Raw genomic sequence first — 14,511 nt, 5'->3', positions numbered from 1 at the left:
CCCTCACTTGTATCCTTCACCCTTAAGGCCACAGCCTTCCGTGATTCAACACAGCACCCCCTCAAGCACCAACTTCCCCCATAGACCCATTTGACCACCATCAATCACAAACACCACCCAAGCAAAAACAAAAAACCAAACTACACCTTAGAATTATTATGATAGCTTAACAACTTCACTGAGGTAACGACTTTGAGGATCACTAGACAAATTTAAAAACAAAAAGAGTCGTTACTAATCTTTTTTGACTAGGTGTGATTGGTCACCTGTAACTGATAAAGTTATTACCAATTATAAGGATTAGTTTATACTTTTATAAGATTATGCTGATGTGATCAAAAAAATTAATGAAAGCAGCATAGTAAAAATACAAGTTCATAGGCCATTGCCAAGTTCTACACTTGTATTTGAAAGGTATTACATATGTTTTAAGGTATTTAAAAAGGGTTTAAAAGTGGTTATAAGCCTTTTTTGGGACTAGATGGTTGTTGGCTTAAAAATTTGACAAAGGATGAGTTGTTATGTGCTGTTGGTAGAGATAGAAACAATCAAATATTTTTATTATTTTGGGTTTTGATAGAAGTGGAATGCACAGGTTCATGGAAATGGTTTCTTGATTTGTTGAAATCAGACCTTGTGTCTTTGAGAAATGGTATAGGATGGACAATCATGACAAATCTATAATGATTTAAATTAAATTATGTATTGAATACATTAACTCATTGTTAATTATTTTTAGATGTACTGAATTGTTGAAATCAAATTAAATTATGTATTGAATACTTTAACTAATTAAACGGTGTAGGGACTTGATAATGTAATTACAAAATTGCTTCCAAATGTTGAACAAAGATTTTGTGCTAAGCATGTATATGTTAATTGGGCTAAGAGGAGACATAAGGGTTAGAAGATGAAAAGAAGTTTTTGGATAATTGTTAAGTCTTTAACAATCAAACAATTTAAAGAAAATATGAGGAAATTACAAGAAAAAAATAAGACTACAACTATAGACATAAAAAAAATCCCCACCTTAGCAATGGTGTAGAGTTTTCTTCAATATAAACTCTAGATGTGAGTTAGCTGACAACAACAAATGTGAAGTATTCAATGAGACATTGCTAGATGCAAGGAAAAAAATTAACGATTTATTTATTTGAAGATATAAGAAGGTCTCTGATGCTAAAAATTAGGAAAAAAAAAAGAAAGAATGCTCTAAGTGAAGAAGTGTGATTAGTCCTAATATTGTAAAATGATAGAAAAAAATACAATTATAGCATCACAATATATAGTTACATTTAATAGAGATGGTGGATAAGAAATAGATGTGGGTGTAGAAGGTTTATTGTCCAACTTGATGAAAAAACATGTAGTTGTAGAATGTACCAACTTTTTAGTATTTCATATGCACACACCATATGTGCAATTAGAGATCTAGGTGGAAATATTAAAAATTTTGTGTCTAGTTGGTATCGTAAGAAAGTGTATCTACAATCTTATAGTAATGTTTTACAACTTATGCACACAAAAAAATTAAGCCAAACCAAGGACAAAAAATAAGGTTTTGCCCCCAAAGGTCAATAAGATTCCACGCAAGCCCAAAATCAGTAGAAGAAAGGATTATGATAAGCCCAAGAAAAAGAAGCCTAACAATTCAATAAATTTGTCTAAGAAAAGCACAATAATGACATGTAAATTATGTCATCAACCAGACCACAACAAAATAGGCTATCTTGTGGTAAGCAATATGGTAATTTCATTCTATTTTGTTTTTATTTATTATTATAAACATTCATACTAGTGTGGATCTTCTCTTGTTAAATTGCCTTATCAATTCAACATTATTATTTTATCCATGACAATAAAATTATCATGTGCTCAGATCTAGAGACTAGAATATAGACCAACGTGTATCAAGTATTGTAGATCATATTAAAGCTACACACAGTCCAAGCAACCATGCTACTATTTTAGCTATTACTTATGATGCTTTCATATTAGCTTCTGCATCCAAATTTGGTTACACGTCTACATCTACTTCAGTTAATATTAATGGTTTTGCATCTACAACTGTATTTGTACAAACCCTAAATTTAGTTTCAAATTTAGCTTCAACAAATTCAGTTTCAAATCCATTTTCCATTCCAGTTTCAACTCTAGCTTCAGATCTAGTTTACATTCCAATTTCAACAAAAGTTTCAAATCAAGTCGATGTTATTGCTTTTTTTGCCATTGAAAATGTAAAACTGAAGTCTAAAAAGCCAACAAATCTACTGAAAGATGCTTTGCAAATGAGGATGAAAGACTTTATGAGATGATTAGTGAAAAAATAAGTCCCTTATAAAAGTCTAACTCTTCTACAATAACCATTGGGAAAAAAGTAATTTCAGCAAATAGCATTGGAAGTCACAATGATAAGCACACTGTTGAAGCTCCACCAGAAGCAAAACAAAAGGCATGTAAGGTTATTGTTTATATACAAAATTAGAAACAGAGAGAGAAATCTTAAATATGAGTGATTTTTTACCAAACATATATATTTTTTATTTTATTTCCTTAAATATTACCCATTATAACTTGATAAATATTATTCAATAGCTTAGATTGAAAAGTGAGAAAGTGATATCAATTAAGACAAATAGAGGCAAGAAGAAGATTGTTGATGATGTAATTGGTACTCAAGAAAATCAAATTCTTACTTTTAAAAGAAATAAGAGAAAATAAAAAATCTAAAAAGTTAATATTCTGTTTTGTTAACTGTTGCTATTAGCTGTTGTTGTTAACTATTTTTTTCTTGCGAATGTTGTAAGGCACTTTCTATTTAGCCTTCTGTTGGCTGAATTTTTTTGTACTGAATGTTATGCAATAACATTTTCTATTGATATTCATCAGATTTCTTTATTATAAGATTGCCTCTATTATCAAATTACCTCAAATTATTTTTTACTTGCAAATTGCAAGTTGAATATATTGCACTAAATCATATTTTCATACCTAATAACATAAAGCAACATAATTCATAGCTAATAACATTGATTCAATTGCTATTGATATAATAAGAGTTTTAACAAACATTTACAGACCTTTATGACAATCCTAACCCATTATTAAGCACATAAGTTAAGTTTTTAGAATTTTTTTTGGCATTGAAAAAGATTACACAAAACACAAGTATAAAAAAAAATGAGATAACCTAAATTATTTTTCAATTACCATCTCTACCATATCTACCACTAGCAATTTTATTGCTTTTTTTTCAATTTCAACTTCAAAAAACTAACTTCTCTTTTCAACTACATATTCTATATGATAAAACCAACGTCACCAATATTTTTTTTCACTTTGAAACTTCATATTTCAAACTTTGAACATGACTATATAAAATTTTTTCTCTTATTTTTAGCTCCAGAATAATCTCTTTTGCTCTTTCAAAAATTTTAGGATCATGTCATAAGTGAAATCCATAAACAGTGTCTTACAATCATACCAAAGAAATATCAGCAAATAAATTCTAACAAAAACACCAAAAAAATACTAGTAAACTTATCGACTTACAATCACACCAAGAAAATATCAAGAAACAATACAAAAAAAAATCAAAGAAATACCAGTAAATTTATCGAATAATGTGGGCATCTATAAAATCTTTCTACCAGGATTGTTATTTGTCTATGAAATCTACCTAGCTACCTTCATATTGCAATAGCAAAAAATGAATTCTCCTTTAACGTTTCATTCTATACGGTAACTAGCTGAAATTAATTTATATGTATTTATATCATAAGAGTCTCCTCTAGAAATCCTGTAATTTTAATATTTTGAAAAATAAATTCAGAGAAAATCAGAGCATGAGAAAAACTTAAAATTTATACCAACTTTAAATTTACACTACTAAATGAACTGATATTTGAAGAAGATATTATATTCAAATGTTATTGTAACAGAAATTTTTTTTTCAATTTACGGTGAAAAACGAGAAGAAACGATGAGAAAATCCTAAGCTAAAACTCTTTTACATTATTACAGACAAAAAAGATAAAAAAGAACACAAAAAAAAACAAAATAAGCTTAGAAAAACAAACAAAATCTTAGCTAGACTGTCATTACACATGGATAAGTTAATTCCACATCATGTTTGTTTGTGATGGCTTTTACACATGGGCAATTTAATGGCACGTAACATGCATATCCCATTTTTCATTAAAATAAATCCTACAGTGTTACAAGTCGATAACATTTGATCCTTATTTATACGAATTAAAATGTTCAGTCTTAAATCGAACAACAACCAAAACACAAATTTATGAAGACATTGCAAAAAATCAAAAAATTCAAAAAAAGTCCTAAACACAAAAAAGAAAACCCTAAATAAAAAAAAAATTTTCTTCAAACTTTATTTTTTTAAAAAAAATCACTCTTCAAAATTGAGCAACTTTGTTTGAGATGACAAATGGCCAATTTTCATCATCCTTTCATAAAAATAAAAATTTATCTTTCACTACCTCTTTTGAACCTGATAAGATTTCTTTTATAATGAACCTTAACCAAGGATCATTATTTATATTGAAAAGTAAAAATTATGTATATAAAGGTTAAGTGTGGTAAAGTATAAAGAAATGACCTTATATGTTGAAGAAAACTATCTGATAAAAAGTTTTTAAAGTTTTGAATCCATTTGAAAGAAAAGAAAAAGAAAGGTGAAAGAAAGAGAAAATAAAAAAAGAAAAAAAGGACAAAATGAAAAGAATAAAAAGAACAGAAGAGAAGAGAAAAAAAAAAGAAAAAAATACGAAAATGAAAAAGAATGAGAATAATTATAAAAGATAAAACAAAGAAAACATAAAGGGGAAAAATGAAAGTGAGGAAAGTACAAAAGAAAAGAAATATGAAAAAGGGAAAGAAATGAATGATTGAGTTGAAAACATGGAAAAATAAGATGATAAATGCCCCAAAATAAATTTTTCAAAGAATGATCAGTGGTCTAAATCACTCTTTAACACTTATTTTAGGCCTATCTATCTTTTTTTTTTGGAACCCCAAGCATTGGCCTATGTTATGTCCTAATAAAATTCATATTGGATCAAACACGATTGTTTAAAATTGAAGAGTTCCTTTTTTAGGAATGACCATAAAACCCAAGAACCTTGTTTGTCTTCTTTTATTATCTAATTATCTGTTTGGATCATTGTCTCATTTTGGATAAGTTTGAATTCTTGAATGCATGGTATAATAATAAAAAAAAAGGAAAAAAATAAGACAAAAAAAAAAAGATGAATGTGGTTTTAGGGTGAAAACCCTACAAAATGGTAGTCTAAAGCAAACTTGAAATATCTTAAAGCTATTCTTGATGTTAAGATAAGATGCCAACCAAAGGTAGTCCATACCCTTCAAAAAATCCAAAGATATCAAGCCCTCAAAAAGCTTGAAGTGTATAAAAAAGGATTAATTTTAAAAATTTAAGCTTTCTTTCCTCCTCACTAAATGACCCTCCTAAAATTTTTGGCCCTTCATAACTAGCTTTATTGTCTATTAAAATGTTGCATCTTGTTGGATTTTTCAGATATTCATGTTTTAGACAAACTTATGTCTCATTTGTGAGCCTACGTGAAAAAGTATACACCCTTTTTTTACTTTTTTTTAGGTATTGAAACCTTTTTGAGTGAACTAAAATTTTTACATGCTAAGACCTTCAATCCATTTGAAAAGAAAATTTTCACTTCTTTCATTTTTAATAAGTAACGTTAACTTCCAAGAAACTCTTAAAGTCATATTTGTTGAAATATTTCATCCTGTTTGACTAAAAAATTTAATTATGTATAGCAAATTATGTTAACCATTTTTGAGAAATTTTTGAATAACTAGTCACATTTTTTATGAAAAACAAGAAAATTATGTTTGAGAAAATTATTGAAATGTGAGAATCTTTATAGCAATTTGTATTCACGACGAAAAAAGGTTTTTTTTCATGAAATAATTGATGTTGTTGAAAAAGAAAAAATAGAAAAAAGAAAGAAAAATGTTTTTATAATGGTGGTGTGTCTTCTTGCTAAGTCCAAACACATATGGCATATCAAATGTTGCATGATTATATGAAAGCTTGTTGAAAATGAAAGAAAAATCAAGAAAAACATTTAAAAAAAATAAAAAAGGCAAAAATTCGTAAAGAAACCACGAGAAAGATGGATTAAGAAACAAAGAAAAAGACATGAAAAAATTAAAAAAAAAAAAAGACCCTTCAAAAGAATTAAAGTGCTAAGAAGAAATCAGTCGAAATGGAATATGAAAAATGAAAAAATTTTGGCATTTACATCATTATGTAGACATCTGCATTATGAAAAAAATGTACATTTCCATCATGGTAAGGAGTTTAGCATCTGCATCCTCATATTTGTATCATGAAAAAAAGTCTTTACACCTACATCATTGTAATACATTTGCATAATTAAGACAAACATTTGCATTTATATGGACCATTAGCATCAAGTGAAGGACATTTGCATTTACATCTAAAAGAAGGCATTTGTATATTCGCATAGAGCATTCATCTGTAAATTTGCATGAAGTAAAGTTTTCATCCACATGATCATAATTTTTTTACATCATGATTATGTTTGCTAAATTTTGGGTAAAGCAAGAAAGAGAAATTTTATTCTTTGAAAATTTAAAACACTCAAGAAATGATGTGAAACATTTTTGAAAGATAAAATTGAAATATGGGGCATTTTTAGATCTAAAAGATAAGATATTTTGAAACAAAGAATGAAAAACTTCTGAAACAAAAAGTAAAAATTTTGGGGTGAAAAAATTTCAAACTCTAAAGAAAAATGAGTACATGATTTCCAAGACCTTTGGGTAAAATCCTAGATTTCTAAATGATTTTTAAGACTTTTGGACAAAATTTTAAATTTTTGCATGATTTTCAAGACCTCCGGGTAAAATTTTAAATTTTTGAATGATTTCCAAAGATTTCTATGCAAAACCTTAGATTTTTTACATTATTTTCAAGACCTCTAGGCAAAATCTTAAATCTTTAAATGATTTCCAAGACCTTTGAGCAAAATTTTAAAATTTTGCATGATTTTCAAGACCTTCGGACAAAATTTTAAATTTTTAAATGATCTCCAAGACCTCCAGACAAAATTTTAAAATTTTGCATGATTTCAAAGACCTCAAGGTAAAATGTTAAATCTTTAAATGATCTCTAAGATCTTCGGGTAAACTTTTAAATTTTTGAATGATTTCTAAAGACCTCTAGGCAAAGATTTGAACGATTCGTAAGACTTCTAATAAGATTGTCTAAATTTTTTAAAGTTTCAAAGCTACTGATTAGAGGAGTTTTCATACATGACCAGATTTATAAGATCTTTAAGTATAATCTCTAAGACCTCTAAATATAATCTCTAAAAGCTTCGTGTAATACATTTTAACTTTTTAAAGTTTCAAGGCCTCCGATTAGTGGAGCTTTCATACATGTTAAGATCTATAAGACTTTCACGCATAATCTCCAAGACCTCCAAATAAAATATTTTAAATTTTTAAAATTTTAATACCTTTGATTAGAAGAGCATTCAGAGATGTCAAATTTGTAAGACCTCCGAGCATAATCTGTAAATCATCCAGGCAAGATTTGTAAGTTTTTTTAGTTGAATCTATTTTAGTTTCGAGATTTGTAAAACCTCCGAGTATGATCTCTTGCTTTTATTTTCAAAAGTTATTGAGTTTTTGTTTAAAAAGAGTTTTTAAATATGTTTTCAAATGGTCAAAAAAATAAAAAGAAAAAAAACCAAAAAAAGAACTAAAAACCAGAAAAAAAAAGCTTTTTTGAAAAATTTTGAATCGTAAACTTTGGACAAATTGTTGTCTATGTCTTTGCTTTATTCCTTATTCTCAATAATATGCAAAGAGAGGCAACTATAGACACCCAATTTTGTCTGAGTCAATTTGAATTTATTCAATTTTTATACTTAATTTGCATGTTCTTATTTAAGCTAGCTTAAGCGTTAAATCGAATTAGATTTGTTCAGACATGTTTCGAATTACTCATTTTTTATTTTATTTTATTGGTATTATTTTTTATTTCATTTTATTTTTCATTTTGCAAGGATCAAAACCCAATCTAACTCAGCCTTCGATTAAATCATGATATGGGCCTAAAAACCCAAAACCTAATGAACCCACATTCATTTTCTAAAAGCCCCATCTAATTTTTATTTTCATTTAGAATTAATCAAATTTAAAAAGAAAAACAAAAAACAAGAAGAAAATTGGAGTGATCAATAGCCACTACTGTATTAAGAGGAAATAGTTCATAACAAGCCAAAAATTCTCAGGAGCTTCAGCTCCACTACTGTGCCATACTAAAAAATATTGGGCGATTTTACAAATGGCCATATAAAAAAGACTAGGGAAGAGAACATGGGGGGAGGAAGCAACAATTTTTTTTGTTTAGTTCCAACACCTATTTCCCACCTTATAAGCACCATCAGTCCTACCCACTTAAGCACCATCACCAACCCCAACTCCATCATCGCCTGTACCCTTCACCCATATGGCCACAACCTTCCCCTATTCAACACAGCAGCCACTTAAACACTATCTCCAACCCCAACTCCACCTTGGCCTATACCCTTCACCTGCATGGTCATAGCCCTCCCTTATTTAACAAAGCACCCACTCAAGCACCAATCCTGGCTTTACCTTCGTATGTACCTTTCACTCGCATGGCCACAACTTTTCCTAGTTCAACACAACACCCACTCAAGCACCGACCTTGGCTCTACCTTTACCTATACCATTCACCCGTATACCTATAACCTTTCCCAATTCAACACAACACCCTGTAGACACCCAATTGGGTCCGGGCCCAGATCAATTGGGCCTGGCCCAAAGAGGTAAGGCCCATTTCAATCCTGTATTTTTTTTTCTTTTCTTTTTCTTCTTTTGTATTTTATGTATTTCATTATTATTATTATTATGTATATCTTTGTGTATTTATTTTTATTTAGATTAGATTTATATGTATTGTATGTATATAGTTATATATTTATTATTATTATTATCTTTTTTTTTTTGTAATATATTTTTGGGTTTATCTTATGTTATTTTTTTTATTATCTGTTAATTTTATCTGATTTTTTTTCGAATTATCTGATATTATTTTTTTATTTTTATACTATCATATCTTTTGATTATCTAGTATTTTTTTTTATTTATTTTGATTTTAATTCTGGATGGCTAAGATTCAAAGTTGAAGAATCCCACTCTGGAGGGGAATTCAATCAGAAGAGTCCAGTTGGATTCAAAGACTGAATTCTCGTCCAATGAGGAATTGGGATTGATCAAGAACTCCTGATCAACCCCTATAAAAGGGATCCCCCTGGAACAGAGAAAAGACAGAAAGCAGTGAGCAAAGCTACTGATTTGAGAGAAAAGGAGGCGTATAGGAAGCTAGGAAAAGTTTAGGAGTGTTCTGGGAGTGAGAAAAAATTTTTAGAGATTTTTTGGCGAAAATTTTTTTTGGAAATTTCTGGGAAATTTCCAGAATCCGGCGAAAATTTCGGTGAAATTTGAATTTTCCGGCAACAATTCCGGCGAACATTGAAGTTTTCGGCGACCAGTCCAGTTTCCGACGAATAATCCCAGAAACTGGCGATCTTCCGGCGAACTTCCGACGAAATTTCCAGATTTCGGCGAAAATTTCCAGAATCCGGCACCGGTGTTCTTCAGTTTCTAGAGAGAAGGGAGAGAAAAAGGAAGAAGAGAGAGAGAGGGGGAGGAGCGTTCTGCCGAAAAACGGAGGAAGGTGCCTTTTATACCCTCCCAAAACGACGTCGTTTTGGTCTTAAGTAACCCAGAGGATCCGCGCGTTTTGCCGAACCCGACCCGACCCGGGCGTCGACCCGCTTTCTGACCCGCGCGTGCCAGCCCCCTCCGAGCCGAGCCGAGCCGAGCCAAGCCGCCAAGCCGCTCCCCCGAGCCGTTTTCTCTTCCTTGAGCCGAGCCGATCCGAGCCGCTCCAGGTTTTTTTTTTTTTTTTCTCTTTGAATTTTTTTTCTCTTTGTTTATTTGTTTATTTTATTTTTTATTTATTAGATTAGGTTTATGTAATATTCTTTTTATTTATTTTTTATTATTTTATTTTCTTTAAATAAAAATAAAAAATTCCAAAAAAATATATATTTTTAGGGAAAAGTTGAAAGTATCAATTTTCCTTAGAAATAAATTTCCAAAAAATATTTTTGGGAAAAAGTTGAAAGTATCAATTTTCCTCAGAAATAAATTTCAAAAAAAAAAAATTTTAGGGAAAAGTTGAAAGTATCAATTTTCGTCAGAAATAAATTTCAAAAAAAAATATTTTTAGGGAAAAGTTGAAAGTATCAATTTTCCTTAAGAATAAATTTCCAAAAATAATTTTTAGGGAAAAGTTGAAAGTATCAATTTTCCTTAGAAATAAATTTCCAAAAAATATTTTGAGGAAAAGTTGAAGGTATCAATTTTCCTTAAAAGAAAAATAAATTTCCAAAAAAAATATTTTTGGGGAAAAGTTGAAAGTATTAATTTTCCTTAGAAATAAATTTTCAAAAAAATGGTTTTTGAGGAAAAGTAGTATCAATTTTCCTTGAAAATCGAAATTTCCAAAAAATATTTTTGGGGAAAAGTTGAAAGTATCAATTTTTCCTACAAAAAAAAATCATTATTTCCTTCCTTTCTATCTTAATTTTGATTTTGTTTTTTTCTTTAAATAATCCGACGACGGAGCCTCTGCAAGTGGCCTACAAAAAAAAATCATTCTTTCATTCCTTTCTATCTTAATTTTGATTTTGTTTTTTTCTTTAAATAATCCGACGACGGAGCCTCTGCAAGTGAAACAGTAGTTTTTCTTGCATACTCTTGAGGTGAGGGAATTTTCTCAATTTTTTGCTAAAAGTATTAGAGTCAATTGAGAATAATTTCCAATAATTAATTACTTGGTAAAATTTTAAGGCTTTTGGATAACATAAATTTAAGATGGTACCATCTTTTGATGGGCGTTGTGAGGGTGCTATAACCTTCCTCACACGTAACCGAACTCCCGAACCTTGTTCTGGTTAGCAGACCTGAACCTATTCTTTTAGGGACCCTTAAACTTAGGTGTTCCCTGAAAGGACAGATTCCTTAGGTGGCCAATCGCACCTAGACAAAAAAGATTGGTGGCGACTCCCTAAAAGTCAATGTCTAGCGATAGATCCTCAGATCTAGACGTTACGACAGCTTGGCGACTCCACTGGGGACCTTGAGAGTCAGGCCAGCAAATAATTTGTGTTATCCAAAAGCTAAATAAAATTGAACCCTTCTTGTATATATGTGTTATTATTCATTTATGTGTATTTGCTTTGTTAATTATGTCATTCATGTGCATATGCATAACATGAGCTCTACACCCGAGCTTCGTCCTTCTAGGAGGGAGTAAAGTACCTATTACTTTCGTGAGGTCTAATACCTCCGCAGTGGCTAGCGAAATACTCCCACTCAAATTGAACTTTTTCCGCTTGTAGCCTGTAATGGGTGAGGATTAGGGTGCCTTACTAGTCTGTGATGGACAAGGATGTAAGGAGCAATTTGAGGACCTTTAGACTCTGACCTTAAAACCGCATGTAGTGAACCTTAAGAGTGCCTAAACCTAGGATAGAGCTCTTTCTACCCAATGATAGATATACCCTAAAATTAGGACACAAAAAGGGTGTTTATCTAATCATTTTGATTGCTTGACTTTGTGTATTATTTTTACCATATGTAACATTATACATCACTTACGTTTCATCCACGGAACTAACTATGTTGTTTGTCTGATTGTATGCATCTGTATTCTTTCCATGATCATGTTTCAACACAATCATTTGCATTCATTTCATACTAGATCTCATTCAAAAAATGTACATTTCATTTATGCATCAAAGCATCATACATAAGGCACAGCATAACATTTCTAATCATAAGTATGGTACTCAAGGTCCGAGGATAGCTCCATCTAGCGAAAACCTTGCTCATCCATACAACACAAGATCCAGAGCAAGGCAAATGGAGGAGGAAAGTTCTCATAGATTTGAAAAGCTAGAAAAAGCTCAGGAGAAGATTGAAAATGAACTTAGCAAAATTCTGGAGGCTCTCAATAATATGAATAAAGGAAAAGGAGTTGAAGGAAGTACAAGCCAGCAAGAAGTGGCTGACCCATTGTACCTTCCAAGTTTTGGCCCACCTCAAGCCCAGTCTGCCCAAGAGGTCCCACCACAACATTTTGCATATCCAACATGTCCTGGAATGCCATCAGCTTTCAACCCAGGGCAGTATAATAGCTATATAAATCCTGTCTTCACCAAAAAGGCAGCAGAACCAATTCCTGATCTAGATGATGTAAAAGAGAAGGACAAGGAAAAGGTAAGGGTGGAAGCTGAGGAAAACTCCAAAATTAGCATGCTAGAGCAGAGGCTACGGGCTGTGGAAGGATTTAGCTGTTATGGGTCAGTTGATGCTGCTGGGCTCTGCCTAGTTCCTGATATGGTTATCCCCTATAAGTTCAAAGTATCGAAATTTGAAAAATATGACGGTATAAAGTGCCCTAAAACCCACATCACCATGTATTGCAGGAAGATGGCAGCTCATGCACATGATGAAAAACTCTTGATGCATGTCTTCCAGGATAGTCTTACTGGTTCTGCTGCCAGGTGGTATGTTCAGTTGGATAGAACCCACATTCGCTCCTGGAGCGATATGGCTCATGACTTCATCAGCCAATATCGACACATCATCGATTTGGCCCCTGATCGTTTATCTTTGTAAAATCTGGAGAAAAAGTCAAATGAGTTTTTTAAAGAATACGTCCAGAGATGGAGGGATATAGCTTCACAGGTACAACCTCCACTGACAGAGAAAGAGACCACAGTGCTGTTTGTTAGCACTTTAAAGCCTCCCTATTATGAAAAGATGATAGGAAATGCAACAAAAAATTTTGCTGACATGGTAATCTCTGGAGAAATTATTGAAAGTGCCATAAAAAATGGCAAGTTGAGAGGAAGAGAAACCAAGAAAACATCAGAAAAGAAAGAAGCTGAAGCTCAAGCTGTGAGCTTTGATAGACAACAATTCAGGGGTTATCAACCCTATCCATCCCAAGGTTACTCTCCATACTATCCTGCTGTGAATAATACATTATCCTACCCATACCAGCTAGCTTCACAACCATCTTATTCATCCACTTACCGTCTCAACATTCAAGCTCCTGCAAGAACCCAAATTCGCCCTACTAACCCAACAAGTGGCTCACGAGAACAACGGACTGCTCGAGAAAAACCTGTATTTGATCCAATCTCTATGACTTATACAGAGTTATATCGAGAACTCTATAATAGCCACTTGATTGCCTCCAGCCATGTGGAACCACTTAAACCACCCTACCCAAAGTGGTATGATCCTACAGCCCATTGCGACTATCACTATGGAATTACTGGCTATTCTACTGAAAATTGCACTGCTTTAAAGTATAAGGTGCAACGATTGATCAATGATGGAATGGTAAGTTTTGATCAAGGAAAAGCAACAACATCTAATGTTAGCGCTCTGAGTGAAAGTCAAGAACGGAAAGGGTTCGAAGAGTCACAATGAATTGAGGGGCAAGATGTCAATAGAGATTCTTCACATGATCGCATAGGGGGACAATTTTAAAAAATAGAGATAAGGTGGGTTGAAGGTTTTTTTTTTTTTTTTTTCATTTTAAGATTTCTTTTCAAATAATGTTAGATTTTTTTGCAATATGACTTCACTTGTTATCATTTTAATAAAGGCAAGTCAATGCATTTCATTACATTTTTCTCTTTCACTTGATCATTACTCCATGCCCTGTTACCTTTCATAACTTTATACTCCCATTCTCCCATTCTTAAATTTCAGATGATGAATATTTAGACAAAGATAACAATAATTCTGAGATTTAATTTTGAGAACTCATTCACAGAAGAGATGATTTGAGTAAAAATAAAAAGGGTAAGCCATTACTAGAGGTGAAAAAGATATGTCTTGAAGATATGTAATCTTTTATACAGGATCATGAGCTCTGTTGAATAGATGATGTTCAAGAAAAGTATTCATAATTGAGATGAAAAATGGCCATTTTTCTTTTACCATTCGAAAAACCATTTATTGCTACCCCTTTGAGCCTATTATGTTTTTTTTTTCGGAGAAACCCCAACCAAGGATCACCCTCTACACTAGGGGGTAATTTTTGAAAAAATTTTCACAAAAGGTCTCAAAAATAAAAAAAAGAAAAAATGCCACACATGACTTGGGGCAAAGTAATGAGAATCCTTTGTGTGAAGAAAGAAAAAAGCAGTGAAATGATGTGGGGCAAAATGCCAAGCTGCATCAAATGATCCTTTGGTCTTGAACCTTTTTAATATATGTTTTGTGCCATTTTTTTATGACCCTTCACCTTGGCCTACATTACAACCTTGAAAAGTCCATTTGGATCAAGTGTGAATACTC

Source organism: Durio zibethinus, chromosome 2 (genome assembly GCF_047325235.1).
Source record: "Durio zibethinus cultivar Kanyao isolate XHJ-2024 chromosome 2, ASM4732523v1, whole genome shotgun sequence".
Classification (NCBI taxonomy): Eukaryota; Viridiplantae; Streptophyta; class Magnoliopsida; order Malvales; family Malvaceae; genus Durio; species Durio zibethinus.
Note: the sequence above shows the minus strand (reverse complement) of the source record.